Raw genomic sequence first — 16576 nt, 5'->3', positions numbered from 1 at the left:
ACATAGGACATTATTCCTACTAAATCGTTTGATTAAATAGGTTATAGTCCTATTCCTGATGAGAGGAAAAAATAACAAATACAATCGAACTATCCACCGGATCTCAAATTTCTCACGATCGATATTGCGCATTTTATACAAATTACTGTGTGTATCTGTATACTCAGGTTTCAACGTGAAAAGTTTTTACTATCAACGACAGTTGTTATTTTTAGGAGAATCAATGTTTTATCTTTTTACTTTTTTAGTAATTTGTTCGACATAGATTCGGTGTTCCGTCGTATATTTTTTTTTTTTTATCTTTTTTTCCTTTTTTTTTGACAAAATCGACTTCGATCATTGTAAAGTGAACAAAATATTCGATAACCACGCGTACGTTTTCCGCGGATGTTCCATTAACGTCATTGTGACGATCAGCATTTATTCAATGTCTCCACGTCAGAAAAAAACTCAATTTCAAGGGGAGGGAGTACTAATTTTTTTCCACTCTCACGCGATATCGCTCGCACCTGACGCTCTTGGTCCTACAGCGTTTGTAAAATATTTGCTACGATCGTTCGCGAACTACATTTTGCACGCAAGTATTCAACGACAATAATTATTATGAAACTATTCTCGTTCGATACGAAAAAGTGTCGATTAAATACTCTTCTATTTTATCGTAAAAAAAAGATTTTTTCTTCTTTTCTTTTAAGATTCTTTTCTTTAATCCTATTCGTTTTTTCGTCTTTTATTGTCTCTCATTAACACTATCGAAAAGTTAATTACGAACCAATTTGATTAAAAACGAAAGGCTTTAAACGAAAGTATCAAATAATAGAAATAATTTTGATTTATAAATAAGTCACTCATTTATTTTAATCAATACGTTCGATAAAAGTATTGACAGAGTTAAAATTTGAAATCGTTCATAAGATACAGTATAGTTTATAATCCGATAGGATAAAAAACTTTATCGATTATTTTAACTTGTTTAATGTCGAATACGAATTCGAAACGAAAAGAATAAGATATTGGAAAAACTAATTTTAAAAGATATAAATATTAATTTCCGTCGATCTATTAATTAAAATTTTCATTTTGGGTAAACTATCATTATTTCTCCAATTTTATAAAGGAAGGAGGGTCCGTTGATATAAATCTTACTACATTAACGTTGACCTAGAAAGGATAAAGACGTTTGACGACGTTATTTCATATTAAAATTGGCATGCCGATATCGGACTAGTTTCCCTACAATTTCAAAAATTGTAAAATTTTATAATCTTCTACCTGACTTTTAATATATATCACGGTCCCACATACATGCAACATTGACCAACTTTATATCATTTTAACTATGGCCATGATAGTTGTCAACACTATATGGATATTTCTACGTATTCTCGCGAGGCATGAAAAGAAAATAGAGGAGAAGATGTATAGAAATGGTGAAACTTCTTTTGGAATGAATGACTTGTTCTAAAAAGTTTTTCTTTTATTCCCTATTCCTTTTTTCCTTAATTACGTAGCATAGATTTATTATCATAGTAATTTTGATTAACGAATGTAAAAAGTAAAAAAAAAAGTTAATGAAACCTTCAATTAATTTTAACGTGCATCTTTATGCTCTCCATTAATTCTTTAGGATTAAGAATTCCAAGATGAAGTTAGATGAACTTTTGGAGATAATGTAAATTGGAAAAGGAATACTCGTATCCGATGTCGCAATAAATTGGCAAAGACGTTAAAAAGTAGATATGGGACAGTGATTGAGTGTCTACTACTTATTCCGTCAGTAGTCAAAGGAAAATTTCAAGTAGGAAATGTCCTTGGCCACGAAAAGCAATTATAGCTAATAAGAGGCAAAGCAAAGCAAGACATTTCTCTTGGTCTCTCTCATATTAATCATATTAATTTCTCAATCATATTAATCGTCAATATCAACGCTTAGGATGGAAACTAGGCTAGCTATTATGTAAACTTCTTTTAATCGAAAATATCGAGGAGTGTTAGATAACAAATGAAACGTTTATTTCATTGTTGTTTGTATTTTGAAAAATTAATTACATCGAATATAAAAATAATAGAGTAATTAACTAAATTATCGCGCGAAAATTTCTCTTTTTTTTTAAATATAAAAACATCGAATGATAAAATAACAATCGTTTTGAACAGTCAATTGTGCATTTATCGCGATTTTTGCGATTCTGTAAAAGAACAATTTATTCAGCTTGAAATCTAGGACTTGTACAATGGTTAAGATAGGACATAAAAGGATTTTTTTTTTTCTTTTTTTTTGGAAAATACCATAACGATCACTTCGCATTCCCGGCAAGTATAGCAGCATTTAATCTAACGCAATGAAGAATAAAGAAAGGATTGTGGTACATGTTACAAATATAAATAAAAATAAATTATAATCAATATTATATATCGATGTGATAATAGAAGAACGAAACATCAATTGTTATATTAATCTATTAGAAAATTGTAATTGAACTGTTCTTGAATCTTTTAGATAATATCTCAATGTCCACATAGCCTCGAAAGTTCATCGAATTTTCGAGGAGCCCTAGCTGGTTTCCCGACAAAGTTGTTACAGATACGGGAAGCCGCTTGTAACTTTGTTATGGCGTAGTTTGCGAAAAGCGATTTGTTACGAATTGCGCGTTTCTCCTTAGATTTATGTAAATTTACTAAAATAAAATGGAGGATCATAGAGGAAAAATAATTCGCCTTTTAAAGTGATAGCTTTACTTATAAGAATTGCATGCGATGCTTGTGCGCCTGTACACTTGTATATATACATTCGTATGCATGTGCCGTTTCTCCTTAAAAGCTCCACTTTAAGCTGCTTTATACTCTCTTCGAATAGTAGAGGTGACCTCGGTAACCAACGAAAAAGCAAGCTCGAGCCGACTATTAGCGTGCTCATAAGTCTCGCGAAAATTTACTTGAAACGTGCCTAAATATTTTCTTGGCCTCGGCCTAGCCTTTGAAACATTATCGAGCCCTCGCACGAAAGCCCGCTCTCGTGAAAGCTCCCATTCGAATCGTTAGTAATTAAAAATCTCCCTTTGGCAAATATTACTTTAAAATGTCAAAGCTATTCTATATTTTACGGCATTTCTCGAAAATATCATGAAACGCTTATGAAACGATTGCGAATTGAATATAAATTAAATGCCAACTTCGATTTAGATGAATATCACGTAGATATAAATCGATTAGGTCATGCTATTAATATCAAATTGCAATTTTAATTATTCTATATAGAATTGATTCGTTTAAATTCATTACACTTTCAACTCCTAATAATATCAAAATTAACTCAAATAAATTTCCTAAGACAAATCAACTTTCTAAAGCCTGAAAGCTGTCACGCTTTCATAATTTATCACATTTCGTTAATTACATTAGATAATAGGTGCTGTTAGAAAGCACATAAAAGTACCGTTCTGAGAAACTCTACCTATATATATGCTTGCGACATTGATAAAAGGAGCTTATCACGGAAATATAATTCCACATTATTGGCAGAAAAAACTTTGAACGAAATAAAGCGGAAAAAAATGAAAAGGAATGGATGCAGATATTGTTTACGGCAGTCTCTGTGCAAGTACTATCGTAGAAATTCCGAGTGAAAACATATAATACGATAAGGTAATGCACGTCACACAATGTCAATTATTCAAACCAATCTAAAGTACCGGCCGTACATTGACCAACTATATTCGGAACTAATCTAACAAACTCGTAGGCATTCGAAGTCTGGGCTTTCCTTTCGCTATATTTCACCCTCTACGCTCTCTACACTACCTCCACCATCACCACCATCATCATCATCACGCCAACATCCTTCTCGCAATCATTTATTTCTGATAGAAGCTACACTAAACTATGTCTTGTTCGCTTCTTCAAGAGTAGAGAAGCAAAGCTTTCTAATGATAATAACTATTACAAACATTTTAGATTGCTTCTCTTTCTATTAAATCATCTTCGTGCGTCAACATACATGCATTTATCTAGATGTAACCATTTATGCTGAATGATGGTTGAATATGCTTAAGTTGAATGAAAATACTGCGGAAAATTTGTCCTTCGTAAATTTGTGGAAAGTAATATTAAGAGAATAAGATAATTATATCCTTTATTTCATAATAATCTTTGTTATAGTTTTGCTTTCTGGTTCACTTCACCGGATATTCATGAACGTGAATGCATTTAGAGATAGCAGAACGATGCCTTTTGTTATTAGTTGATTTAAAATCCACAGTGATAATAACATCGAGGACGACGCTACTATCTTCGATGGATATGGGCAGAGGAAGAAAGAGTGACAATATTATACATAGAGAGAGTCACTATAAACATATACAGTCGTGAAAGTTGGTACGCGCACTTGGAGCTAACTCAACGTTCGTGCTCGATTAACCTCGACGCGCAGTCGGTATAAAATGCTTCCATATTACCAGTGCTACGGAATCGTTGAAACAAAAAAAAAAAAAAAAAGAAGAAAAAGAAGGAAGAAATCCTCAGGGAAATTTAAGAAGAAACGAAATCCACCTCCTTGTAGGAGAGAAAATTCGTTGAAGATGTTACGAAACTTTGGCCAATGAAACAATTATATCTACGCGTTAAGAGAAAGGTTCTCTCATAAGGGAAATGTAGTAGGTGAAAAAATTAACAAAAAAAAAATAAAAATAAAAAGCAAAAAAAGTAGCAAATTTTTAACGCGAATCTTCCTTTCCCGATAAAATGTAATTTCAAATGATCGTTCACGCCCACGTCTTGTTGATTTTTACTTAACCGAACCGCCGTCACCCTTGACGCCGTTCTTCTTTCCTGCGAAGTCTTTGGTCTCTCACTGGAAGTAATTTGGTTTCATGTTCACGTACGTTTTCACAGTCACGCTGAATACACAGTGGCTCGAACGTATATACGTACATATGTATCAAGCTACATAAAGAGAATTATTCTCCTTTTTTCTTTTTTTCTCATTTCTTCTATCTTCATCGCAGGACCGAGTCTGGAACGTTTGGATTTCATTCGATTTCAATAAAAGTTCGTTAAGCCGACGTTTAATATCGAACTACGGTTTCATATTTCTCTCTCTCTCTCTCTCTCTTTTTATTTCTCTCTCTCTCCCTCTTTTTATTTCTCTCTTTCTCTTTCCCTCTTTTTATTTCTCTCTTTCTCTCTCTCTCTCTCTCTCTCTCTCTTTCTTTCTCTCTCATCTTTTTCTCTTACTCTCGATATTACTCGCATAGAAAGAACGCCAGCAGCAGCATCAGTAACACGTTGAAACTTTATTTTTACTTGTCATTACTCACGCTTATCGAGGAGATTCATCAGAGGATATTAAATGCAAAGTTGGGAAGTATAAATAATTGGATAATTCGAGATTAAACGTGAGAGAAAGAAAGAAAAAAAATATAAAAATAATGAAAGAGACATAATAGGTATTTCCATTGGCGAATATCGATTGGGGAAACTTCAATATATTAGATAAGTATAGCATTCCTTTCGAAGCGATTTCCAACTAAGAATACCTGATTCAGTTTTTGCATTGAAATATTTCATTCCAATTATATAGTTCAGAATCTCACTTTTTGTTAGGGCACATATCATATACGATCAATAATATACTTTTCAGGTATATGACTTCATTAATTCACGTTTAATTTATTAATCTCGATTGCGTACGTTGCAAAATGGGAAAACAGAGTTCGCTAGAAATGTATGTAATCGAATAAACTTGCTGGTTTTTTCTTCTTCTTCTTCTTTTTATCTATGTTTTGTTCGGCACAAATATCGCTACATCCTACACGTTTTCTACTACTTGCAAGAATCAGCGACTTTCTGAATATTTATGAAGAAGCGGTGGTAGCTAAATCGTGAACGCATAATATTTTGTTTTCCTAGTTTCGACGTTACATTTTATGCTCTCTTTCTTTCTTTTATATTCTTTTTAAGCGAAAGAAACGAAACTATAAAAATATCTTGATGCTGCTTACGTAGAAAAAAGTGTTACAAAAGTAATTAATACTGACAGAGCAATCTTATGACATAATTTTTAAAACTTTGAAATGTACAATTTGAAATATGCAATTTAGAGAGAGAATTAAAACGTTATAGAAGAATTCTATAACGTTTTTTTGGTAAACGTTCTTTTGGTAAAGGGTTATTAAAAATACTCTACTTTGATCGCCACGAGAAAAATGTATCTAAATGTTAAATACGATTCCTTCAAATAAAATTTTCAATTACATTAATAATCGAATGGGAAATAGGATAGTAATTTATTGGCATCAAGAGACGAGGAAAATGGTGCATAAAGCCTTAACGCATACGCAAAGCTAATTAACGCCGTAAATGCTAGTGGAATGTCGTTGAAATGTGCGAACGTTTAATCTATTAGCCAATAAACGAAATTAATTGAGTGAAGGAAACGATTAATATTCCTCCACTGGGACGATCTATCTCTGGTGTAATATTAATGTACGATGTACCACTGAAATCAGCTAATCTTCAGACTTAAACACACGAATAACAATCGCATGCGAAACGAGAATTCTGCTGACTACGAAAACACCCTCTCAAAAAAACAAGAAGTTGACAGCTCAATGACGAAAGTTTCTCGAAGAAGAAGCGATCGTTGTTTGCGTCTGTGTGAACGATTTCGACGAGAAAATCCATGGAAGAAGGAGAAATGGTCGAATGGCGGAGTGATAGAATAATGCGAGCTCTCATTGTAAATCCGTGAAGAGAAGGAATTTGGTGGTCCAAGGAAACGTGTGAAATAAAGATGATGAAGAAAAAAGAAAGGTTGAATAAAGTTAGAAAAGGATGATGTCTGTAAAAGAAGAGACAGATCCAAAGTAAAGCGAGAATGGAAGTTAAAAAAAAGAGAGAAGACTACCCCTTCCACATATACCGGTTATCTAGAGGAATTGAAGATGGTATAAAGTTTGGCAGAAGTAGTAGGAGATAGAGATATCTAGTAGTAGACGGCGAATAATAAAAAAGGGAACGGAAGAATCGCAGATTTAATAAAGGCTCCTTGAAAGCGTGCTAAGCGAAAACCGATTTCATTATACCGAGCTGTCCTCCTCTCCGATTCATTCGCGCTTTCCACGGGATGCTGACTTGCTCGAGATTCCACGTCTTTTCTTTTCCTTCGGACCCTTCTTTAACCATTCCTTTTTCACCCAGGTACAGAAAAAATGTGCCATCGAAATCACGTGAGTTTAGAAAGAACACCGAGAGAAGGTTAATGGAATTGTCGAATAATTATGATGAATCGAGTTTCGACTCCGATCTCTTAGCTGAACTTTCTCGGTTAATTGAAAAATCTATAAATATCCACTTGGATGATTTTAACCACAACGAGGGAAATTATTCGTAAAATCGTGATCAACTATCCACCTACAGAGGATAATCACCATAAATCAGGTCGAAGTAGAATATAGATTACCATTTCGTGAGTTACCCTTCTTCACTCTATTTTTCTCTATCCTCCATTCTTAATTCCCTGATTATAAGCGCGAAGTAGGAGCAGTTTTCCAGTTGACATTAGAACGAACTTCTCGAGATTCCGAGGCAATCATCGTTTTGGGAAATCAAGTTCACTGTAGTACCACTCGTTCTCTCATTTGGAAGGTTCGGCCGATAATTAAGAAACTTCCGTCGTTGCGTCTTGAAGATTTGATCCTTTCTAACGCGCTCTCTCTCTCTCTTTCTCTTTCTCTTTCTCTCAATAGCATAGCCTCCTCTTCTCCAGTAGTCGAGATTCGTCTAAACATAGTTCCACTCAGAGTTTCCGAGAATAGGTGGAGAAAAGAGGTAGCCAAAGGGAGAGGTTGTTCTCATGTCAAAGTAGTTTCTCTAGGCTCTCTCTCTTTCCCTCTCTCTCTCTCTTTCTCTCTCTTCCGAAAACTACCATGAGCTGTCCACAGAGACATTCTGCATATTCATGTCACCAAAGGCACAAATCGTACCGTTTGCTGTGGTAAACTGGTTTTGGTGCTTCCTAAATCAATGTCAGACCGTAGTCTTCGACTCGCACTTTCTCATCTTGCCGTTGATAATTGCCAGTTTCACGATTCAATGATTTATTCAAATAAAATGAATCGCTTTTATTAAAGCCACTTAAATGAAAGAAAAAAACAAAATTCGAAAAAGCGAAAAAATTATACGTTAAGAGTACCGATTCGTTAGAAATATATTTCGAAATTTTATACATTAAATCAAATGTTTATAGTAAATATGTATAAAATTTATTATTTATCCTGAACGGTTAAACTTTACATATCCATTTGGTTTTGGATTACAACGATCTTTTCGATTCGAGGATAACATGAAAATCAGGATGGATAAAAGCTAAGCTTCGATCGTGTTCCGCGTTAACGATCGAACACTAATTATACGCGATATAATGTTTTACGATACGCGCAAATTACGGGCTTGATGGTACAAAGTGGAATAGAGGAGGAGGATAGAACAAGGACGTAGCAGTACACTTGTAACGCGACGATATACGCGATAATATCGCGTTCGCACGTGGCCATCCATGCCGATGCTGAATTACGATCAGTAACAATCGCCGTTGAAAATCAATTACAAGCGGTATTACAACGTTCGAGCGTGAAATTCACCGTTCCGCCTCGGTCCGATACCTTTCATTCGTTAATTAATCGCTCGTTTGGTATACGCGTCGAACGAAAAAGAAAATGTCTGTTTTCTCTCTTTTGTTCCAGCGTTCAAGAAGAAATTGGCGTGATCTTAAAAGAAGCAACGTCGTCCTATCGGATATCGAGCTCCATTATTAGCTACGAATGACGATCGCATAACTGGAAGATTAATGAAGATGCTTCGATGAAGCGATCGAAGTGAGTTTTTTCTCCTAATAAACGATCATTTTAATTGTATTTTTGTACAAATTTCATCGAGAAAAAAATTTCTATATAAATTAGCATCTCCCGTAGATATGTTCTCATGTTTATTAGATCCTCTTTTCAAAAATTAAAAAGAAAGATATTTGTTATACTTATTTGACAAATTTAGGACCATCAAAATATAACTAAGACAAAAGTCCGTTCCTAAAAGCAAAATTGAAAGAAAAAAGCAAATTGTCAAATAAAAAAGATGTAGCAATTATCCGAGTTCAAAAATCATTGTATGAACTTCATCATAAATTTGAGATGTCTCCTTTCGTCAAGAGGTAGCATAAAGGCGTTTTGTCTCATAAAATATGAAAAAAAGCGAAAAAGATTCTCTTTTTTTCAATCTCTTTTCCTTTCTTGCAATGACTAAGAAACATTAAAGTTTTATAGACTGATTTCAAATGGCGTAGATTACTCTAAAGATCTATTAATCAGATTTGGTATATGTAAATCTAAGAAAAAATTTCTTTCTATACACATATACATTCACTCACTCACACACACACACACACACACACTCACATGTATATAAATAAATATATATATATACGCACACATAAATATTCACCTTAACGTTTAAAAATTGAATCCGACCTCTTTTTCGTTTTTGAATGCTTTTCATCACTTGGAAATGAGTTTGGAGAAATAAAAGAAGGAAAAGAGAGAGAGAGAGAGAGAGAGAGAGAGAGAAAGGGAAAGCTGAAGCTCGTAGAATAAAATAATCGAGGAGTTACGTGGTGTCGCTTAAGTTTCACAAAGTAATAACAATAATGAACGAGTTGGCGACCGTAAAATTAGTTTTTGATTGAATTATACTATTTGAACTGAGGCGAGCTTTCTTCTACTCTTTAACCATCTGTAATTTTTTTCTCTTTCCATTCCTCTATTCTCGTACAACGCGTATGTTCTAATTCCGCAAATAAATCGCGACGCTAACGCAGAAGAAAGAATTCACAGCTTCGAGTATTCCCTTATCACCAGCGATTATTTCATCTAATAATAAGGAGAGAGATTTTATATGGAAAAGAAAAGAAAACTTTGTAAAATTAAAATACGATGATAAAAAATTCCAAATTGGTAATGCACGTCCTATGAGATACGTAACGCTTTTTCGCCGGTAGGAGATTCAATGAACTATATTAAATGTTTATTAACAGGCTTAATAACTAGTGTTCGCCTTGAAATACATTTCAATACACATTCATGGTACAGCAAAGTGCATAAATCCACATAATGCTCGCAAGAGCACACATATAAACATGTATATATATGTATGCATTGTCTATATTGATAATATGTGTGTGTATATATATACATACATATATATACGAATATTCGTTGGTAAATACGCGCCAATTGCATTAGCCTCGTTTCAACGATGGACACTTCCTCTTACCACGAATTACCAAGTCCACGAGTTACATCCGGCTAAACTATCCACGTCCGTCCGCTCACACATCTCGTCTGGTCTTTCTCCCGAAATTAGTTCTATTTTAACGCGTAGAGCGATTTAACAATAAACAACAATAGAAGTATAAGAAACAAATACAAAATCTCCACTCAGAATTGAAAAATAAATGGATTTATCTTTTCCTTTTTCGGAACGCAACGTATATATTAACATGGGATAAAAATAGTATGAAAGTGAAATTTTTGAACATTTTTTATTCACTGACGATACATTATCAGTGCTTTTCTCAAAATACCTTCTACGTAAGAAAAAAGTGCTTTCTATGTAATTAATTTAAAATAACAATGAAATTATAAGAAATTGAAAAGACAACAGTAATTTCTCACTGCACTTTTTAAAGAACGTATCAGACAACGAGATAGGATTCTTCAGCAGGAAGGAAATCGAATGGGCTTTCGTACGTCTTTCAAAGTAAAGAAAGAAATAGACAGAATGATAGGAGAAAACATTTGATTTCACTGAAAGAAAGACAGCTCCTTTTCAAATAACGATTCAACTTTGGCACAAGCTTCTTGGCTCGATCTCGCAAAAGGCTCTCCATTTTCTCTAATCGAGAATTAACCCTCTTGGCCACGATAAATTATCACGATTATTGGAACCCTTCCAAGCTATGGTACGCGGACATTCTCTTGGGGTGGTTCTTAATGCACAAAACGAAACGCCCCTTTGCTTTACGGCGACGATAACAGCGTACGTCTGCAATATTATCCGTCGGCCACACTTGCCATGAATTCGTCGCTAACATAAAGGATAGCATCGCTTCTGAAAAAGATCTCGATAACCATACTGTCTTTTTATCACTCTTACGTTCATAATCTATAGCACTTTGTACTTTTCTCCGCTTTCAGGGTACAAGCAATGACCATTCTTCGTACCCGCATTTACGAGAAATCCCTACGAAAACGGCGAGAACTTTCCGGCGATATCTAACATGTCCACTCTAAAGGAGCAAGAAGGAGGTAAAAGAGAAACGGGCAATAAATTCTGGAACAGTGTTAGTCGATATCGCGTTAAGTTCGAATCGAATAAGTGGGTCAAGGCGTTCATAGACTACTACATATTCTAAGACCTTAGAAAGTTGTAAGAGATAAATTTTTATTACGTACGGAAGATTTGATAGAGCGATATTTCCCGCATTATCCCACAAAGCATAAATTTTATAAACCATTTCATCGAGTGTCCTATGTTCGCACGAAATAATATAGATTATAGAGTATCGAGGTTGCGTATTTTACATGTAACAGCAAGCACAAATGCTAGTAGGTAAATTCAAAACTCATATTAACGCACAGCCGACGTCTCTCGAGCTTTACCCATGATCAGAGCTTCCAATTATCTACGAATTAGCAATTATAGCTGGCCGAAACTACGGCTATTAAACGTTCCGTTCAATTTAATGATAATACCGTGCATTGCTATCTACTGTTCTAGGTCGTTCGGATTCGAAGGGAAGGATAGTAGATTTATGTTATCCTCTTAAATGACATTGCTCGTAGTTCACACTCCGATTTACATTCACCTATCAACCGATTCTAATCGAAGATTCCATTTAATTCCACCGGTATTAATATGTCCAATAAAACTTTTTACACGGTGTCATAAAAAGGAAGGGATATAAAATTCACAATTCGAAAAAAAAATATAAAAGTTATTTTCTTTTGAATCGATATTATTTGTAAATTCTAACAATGCTATCACAACAAGAGAAATAGGATAGGAAGAAAGAAAGATGTTTTCGATTTCCATTAATCATCTTCGCGGTTATATTTGATTTCTTCAAGCATGTTACGTCACAGTTCGCCGAATTATTACGTCTCTCTTTTTTCTTTTCCTTTTTTTCTTTCCCACAAAGAACCGACTGAAAACAACGTCGGTAAGAAACGAAGCTGGTAAAGGAGACAATATAGCTTTCCTCTTCTTCTTGTACTTGTCGAGTGGGCTGCTGTAAAGGATGCGATTACCATTTTATCGAGTCTGATTTGCGAGCAATTTACACGAAGCTTCGCTCGGAAGACGATACTTTTCTCTCCGAACAAAGAGATCCTCTTTCCTTTCTTTCTTTTTTGCTCGAGAATTTCGATGAATCCGACGAAATTAATAATAAAAGAAAAAAGTATTACTATGGTATTAAAATTATTCGCTACGCGTATACGAACGATCGATTCAGCTTAAAATCTTTACAAACGAATCCAGAGGATATACGGACCATTAATATCGCTCACGATATATATATTTACTGCCGATGGTGATGGGAGATAACAAACGTATGGTTATCGCGACACATGCGATAAACCCACCCCTTCAGCTCGCCTTCGTAATACGTGTCCTCGTTACCCCAAACTCGTAACAAGAAAAAAATGTATAAAACTCGTCATTTGAGTACAAAGGACATAGGAAGCTTATTAATGGTTATCATTTAATATAACAAAAATCAGCCGAGTACAGCTTTGTAAATCATTTCTATCCAACTGAATTCGCCAAAGATTCGTTTGTCGTTGATAAGAGTCATAAAATTATAGAGCTTAAATGAAAAAATGTACATATTTTTTAAATTCTCGACGACTTTTTATACTTTAAAATATCGACAAAAAGAAAAAAAAATAAGAGGAAATAATATAAAAAATTATTTCATCAAACGCTTCTGTCATTCTCATTGTAATTCATTGATATAACGGAAAAAATTTAAAAACTCTATTCGAATTTTTTTGTAGCATCGTGAAATCAAGAAGTTAACTACAAACGATTTCCATTTCAAGCCATTGCAATTGTTTATTATTTAACAAAACGATAGAAATATATATGGTTAATAAATAGAATAACATTATTAACACTCAAAGTTCGTTAAAGACTATAGATCGAGCAGCAATACAGAAGGTATATCAGAAATCCAAATCAGAAGAGTAACCTACAGAGAGAGGGAGAGAGAAAGAGAGAGAGAGAGAGAGAGAGAGAGTTCTCCAATGAACCTGAAATGGCAATGCATGCAAACAACGTCGAAGTGACAAATTTCAATTTCGCGCGACGATCTTCGAATGTTTACCGGTATCTCACGGTTCCCATCGATATCACGAATTTCATTAGTACTCTCTTCTCTGTTTGCCGCTAGCCGACGGATGTACGATAATGTCCACATAAACCAATTTCGATCATAAACAGTAATCGAACTATATACATATCTATATATGCATATCTGTGTGTGTATGTGTATGTGTTGAAAGAAAATGTCAGCAAACAGGGAATTTAATTATTTTAACGCGATACGCATCAAACGGAAAATCGGTTTCCACCAAGCACTCGATCCGATGATTATTCGACCCAACAATCGTTCCTATCGAAATTAATCGGAAACGAGATTTCGATAGAATTATATGGACAGCGCAAACCCTATGACTTCAACACGTTTATCATTTTTTCAATAACTACAGATCTTACAGATAACATCGAAATAAATGTAAAAATATCTTAATATAATTCATTGCAATAATCTTAATAAAAACATTCAATTTAATTGAAAATTACACAGCGACCAAAAATATTCCATCTCGAACTAACGATCCCGAACTAATGATCTCTCAAACGACGAATCATTCGTACGATGCCCGAAACTCAACTAAAACTCCCAACCTGCCAGTGAGTATTATAAATTGATTTGCTCGGCTACGGCGATGATTAAGTGGCGTGATTTGGACGCGTGGCTCGCGTGAGAATCCGATTAGACGAATTTAAAAGCGATGGGAAAGGCTCGTTGCAAATTCGGAACGTGACACGGGAGATAGTTAGAAGGGTTACCGTATGGGGGTTGAGAGTTAGGGGTAGGAGATGGTCCGTATATTGGGAGTAAAGGGCGGGGAAATCGAAGAGAAGGGACCTGGAAATCGCGTGTTAGAGGGTGCGATGGACGGACGTGCTAGCCGGTGGCCTTGCAATTACCATTCATTACTTTGTTGGGGCCAATTGACATAACTGATTGGTATTCGGCACCCACACAAGCCTCAAAGGACCACCAGCCTGTCTCCCTTCTCCTGCCCTCTCTCCTTTGCAATGGCGGCTAGGCTCAACAAGGCCGAAGGGAGCTAATGCAGTTAGCCATGTCTGCATCGCGAACTCCATACGATCCTAACGGTCTAACCACCATTCCCTTCGTCTCCTCTTGTACTTCATTCCACGTACTTGCTCTGAATGAGCAAGTTCACATATTTGAATCACTGTACCTGCTGGTATGTAGATATATATAGTATCTTCTTTATATTTAATTAACAATTTATCTTTTGCACAGAAAATGAATTATATTTTCCATTAAATGTCAAATATAGAGAAATCTATAGGATAAACTGTAATTATTTAGAAAACATAGTCGTACGGGGTGTCATCGTCGATTTATTTCACGAGCGACGTCATATAAATTAAGTCAACGAGGAAGTTCGCGAAGACTTTCTTTTCAGAATGGCAAGGAGACCGAGGATAGAAGGTTAGGTAGGATAGTAAGAGAAAAAAAAAAGTACGGCTTTCTTTATACCTTAGCCTCCACGTTTTGCCGCATTTTCCCTCGGTTCTTTCCTTCCTTCCTTTTACCTTCGTGGCTAGCTACCATCGCTAGATAGTATTTCCGTTGGTAAGAGTTGGGCGGAGAATGGAAAGTTAACAGATAAATAGTGTCTAATACTTCACAAGAACCGGTCTTTCCTTCCGTCACAGCCGCCATTGCGATATTCTTTTCGCATGCCTATCTCCGCAATAATTTTAGGTCCAGTTATTCCATTCTTTGAGAGAGAAGAATTACCGTAGAATTCGACAATATTATTAGTAGTTCAAGTTGAAATTCTTTGAGGGAAAAGAAAAGAAGAGAGAAAGAGAGACAGAGAGAGAGAGAGAGAGAGAGAGAGAGAGAGAGGAAGAAAGAAAGAGAGACAAAGAGAATAACTTAACGAATAAAGACTATTAAAATATGAAAAACAAAAATAAAGAGGGGAAGTAACATTTGTTATTTCATAGTGAAATTTCGAATACAAAGCAATCGAAATTAACGAATAATATTCCAAGTTGGTTCACGATTTTGTCCTTTGTTCAGAGGATAAAAAACTTGAAGCAAAAAGTAATCATGGATTTAGAAATAGAAAATCCCTAGAGGAAGATTATTAAATGGCAATTATGTTATCATTTATTTATGGAGCATATAAAAAATTAGTATTAAGTTAATCTGAAATAATAAATGCCATAGAAAAATATGTTTAACATAAAGAACTATTGCAAAAGACAACAGAGTCTACTTCTCATTGGCAAAGCGATTTCTATTTCTTCGTATAAACTGCATCGTACGAATAATTTGTTTGATTACCTATTAATACGAATTTTCGGATATTAATCAAAAATAATTTGTGCTTTCCAGCAAAAGAATGCTTTCTTCGAAAAATGAAGAAGAGAAAAGGTAAAACGCTCGATTTATTCTTCGCTATTTTCTCTCTCTCTCTCTCTCTCTCTCTCTCTCTTTCTCAACTTCTCCTATTTGCAGAGATAGCGTTTTCCTATTCATTGCCGAGGAAACTCCGACTTCTTTGACCTTTACTTATACTTGTCTATCAAAAATTTCACAATTGGTCTTTTGTGTGTAATTTTTCGATTCAAATATCTATCGATTAAATAATCTCTGCGTATTACTTCGTTTTTACATTTAAAGAGGTATTTACATACGTTGACTTGAAAAAGGTTGAATAAAATTGAATGTCACATTTAAATGATTAATCGTCGACATTGAGTCTTCAATTAGAAAATCAAGATTTTCTTCCGGCCCTTATCCACCGCTACCTCTCTCAATACCTACGAACAGCGTGCCAATTAACCATTGACAATCGGTACGTCGAACTCTCGGACCATTTCCCTCTAGTATTTCGAGCGCTACCGATAGCAATTTTGAAAAGCTCTGCCTAATTCGAGCCGATGTCATTAATGTCCGTGATTCAGCTATAAATTATTCAGGATAATTGGATTCGGGCTACGCATAAAATCTACCAGGCAATATCGTTCCTATCCGTGACAGAGAACAACGATCTTTCTCTCTTCCTCTCTTACTCACGTTCTCTCGTAGTACGCGAAAGGGAACGAGCATACGCAGCAAGCGAGACCAGAGCAAAGAGGGTTGATCATGTTTTCTCTATCTTTCTCTCTCTCTGTCTCTTTCTCT

The 16576-nt window shown here is 35.0% G+C and overlaps 1 protein-coding gene across 4 annotated transcripts in view; it reads left to right on the top strand.

Moving 5' to 3' along the window:
* The window catches only part of LOC118445485 (uncharacterized), a 114070-nt gene that overhangs the window by 60578 nt on the left and 36916 nt on the right, over positions 1-16576 (top strand). For 2 of the 4 annotated variants that reach the window (XM_035875063.2, XM_035875053.2), the window contains exon 2: positions 8742-8873. The exons of 1 other annotated variant lie outside the window; for it this stretch is intronic. The gene's annotated coding sequence lies outside the window, so the exon portion shown is untranslated. Of the gene's footprint in view, positions 1-8741; positions 8874-15784; positions 15824-16576 lie in introns of all 4 variants that reach the window. One more of the 4 variants, XM_035875080.2, reaches the window with a different exon arrangement.

This window comes from Vespa mandarinia, chromosome 2 (assembly GCF_050613455.1).
Source record: "Vespa mandarinia isolate Hongniang chromosome 2, ASM5061345v1, whole genome shotgun sequence".
Classification (NCBI taxonomy): domain Eukaryota; kingdom Metazoa; phylum Arthropoda; class Insecta; order Hymenoptera; family Vespidae; genus Vespa; species Vespa mandarinia.
This window is presented reverse-complemented; position numbering and strand designations above follow the sequence as displayed.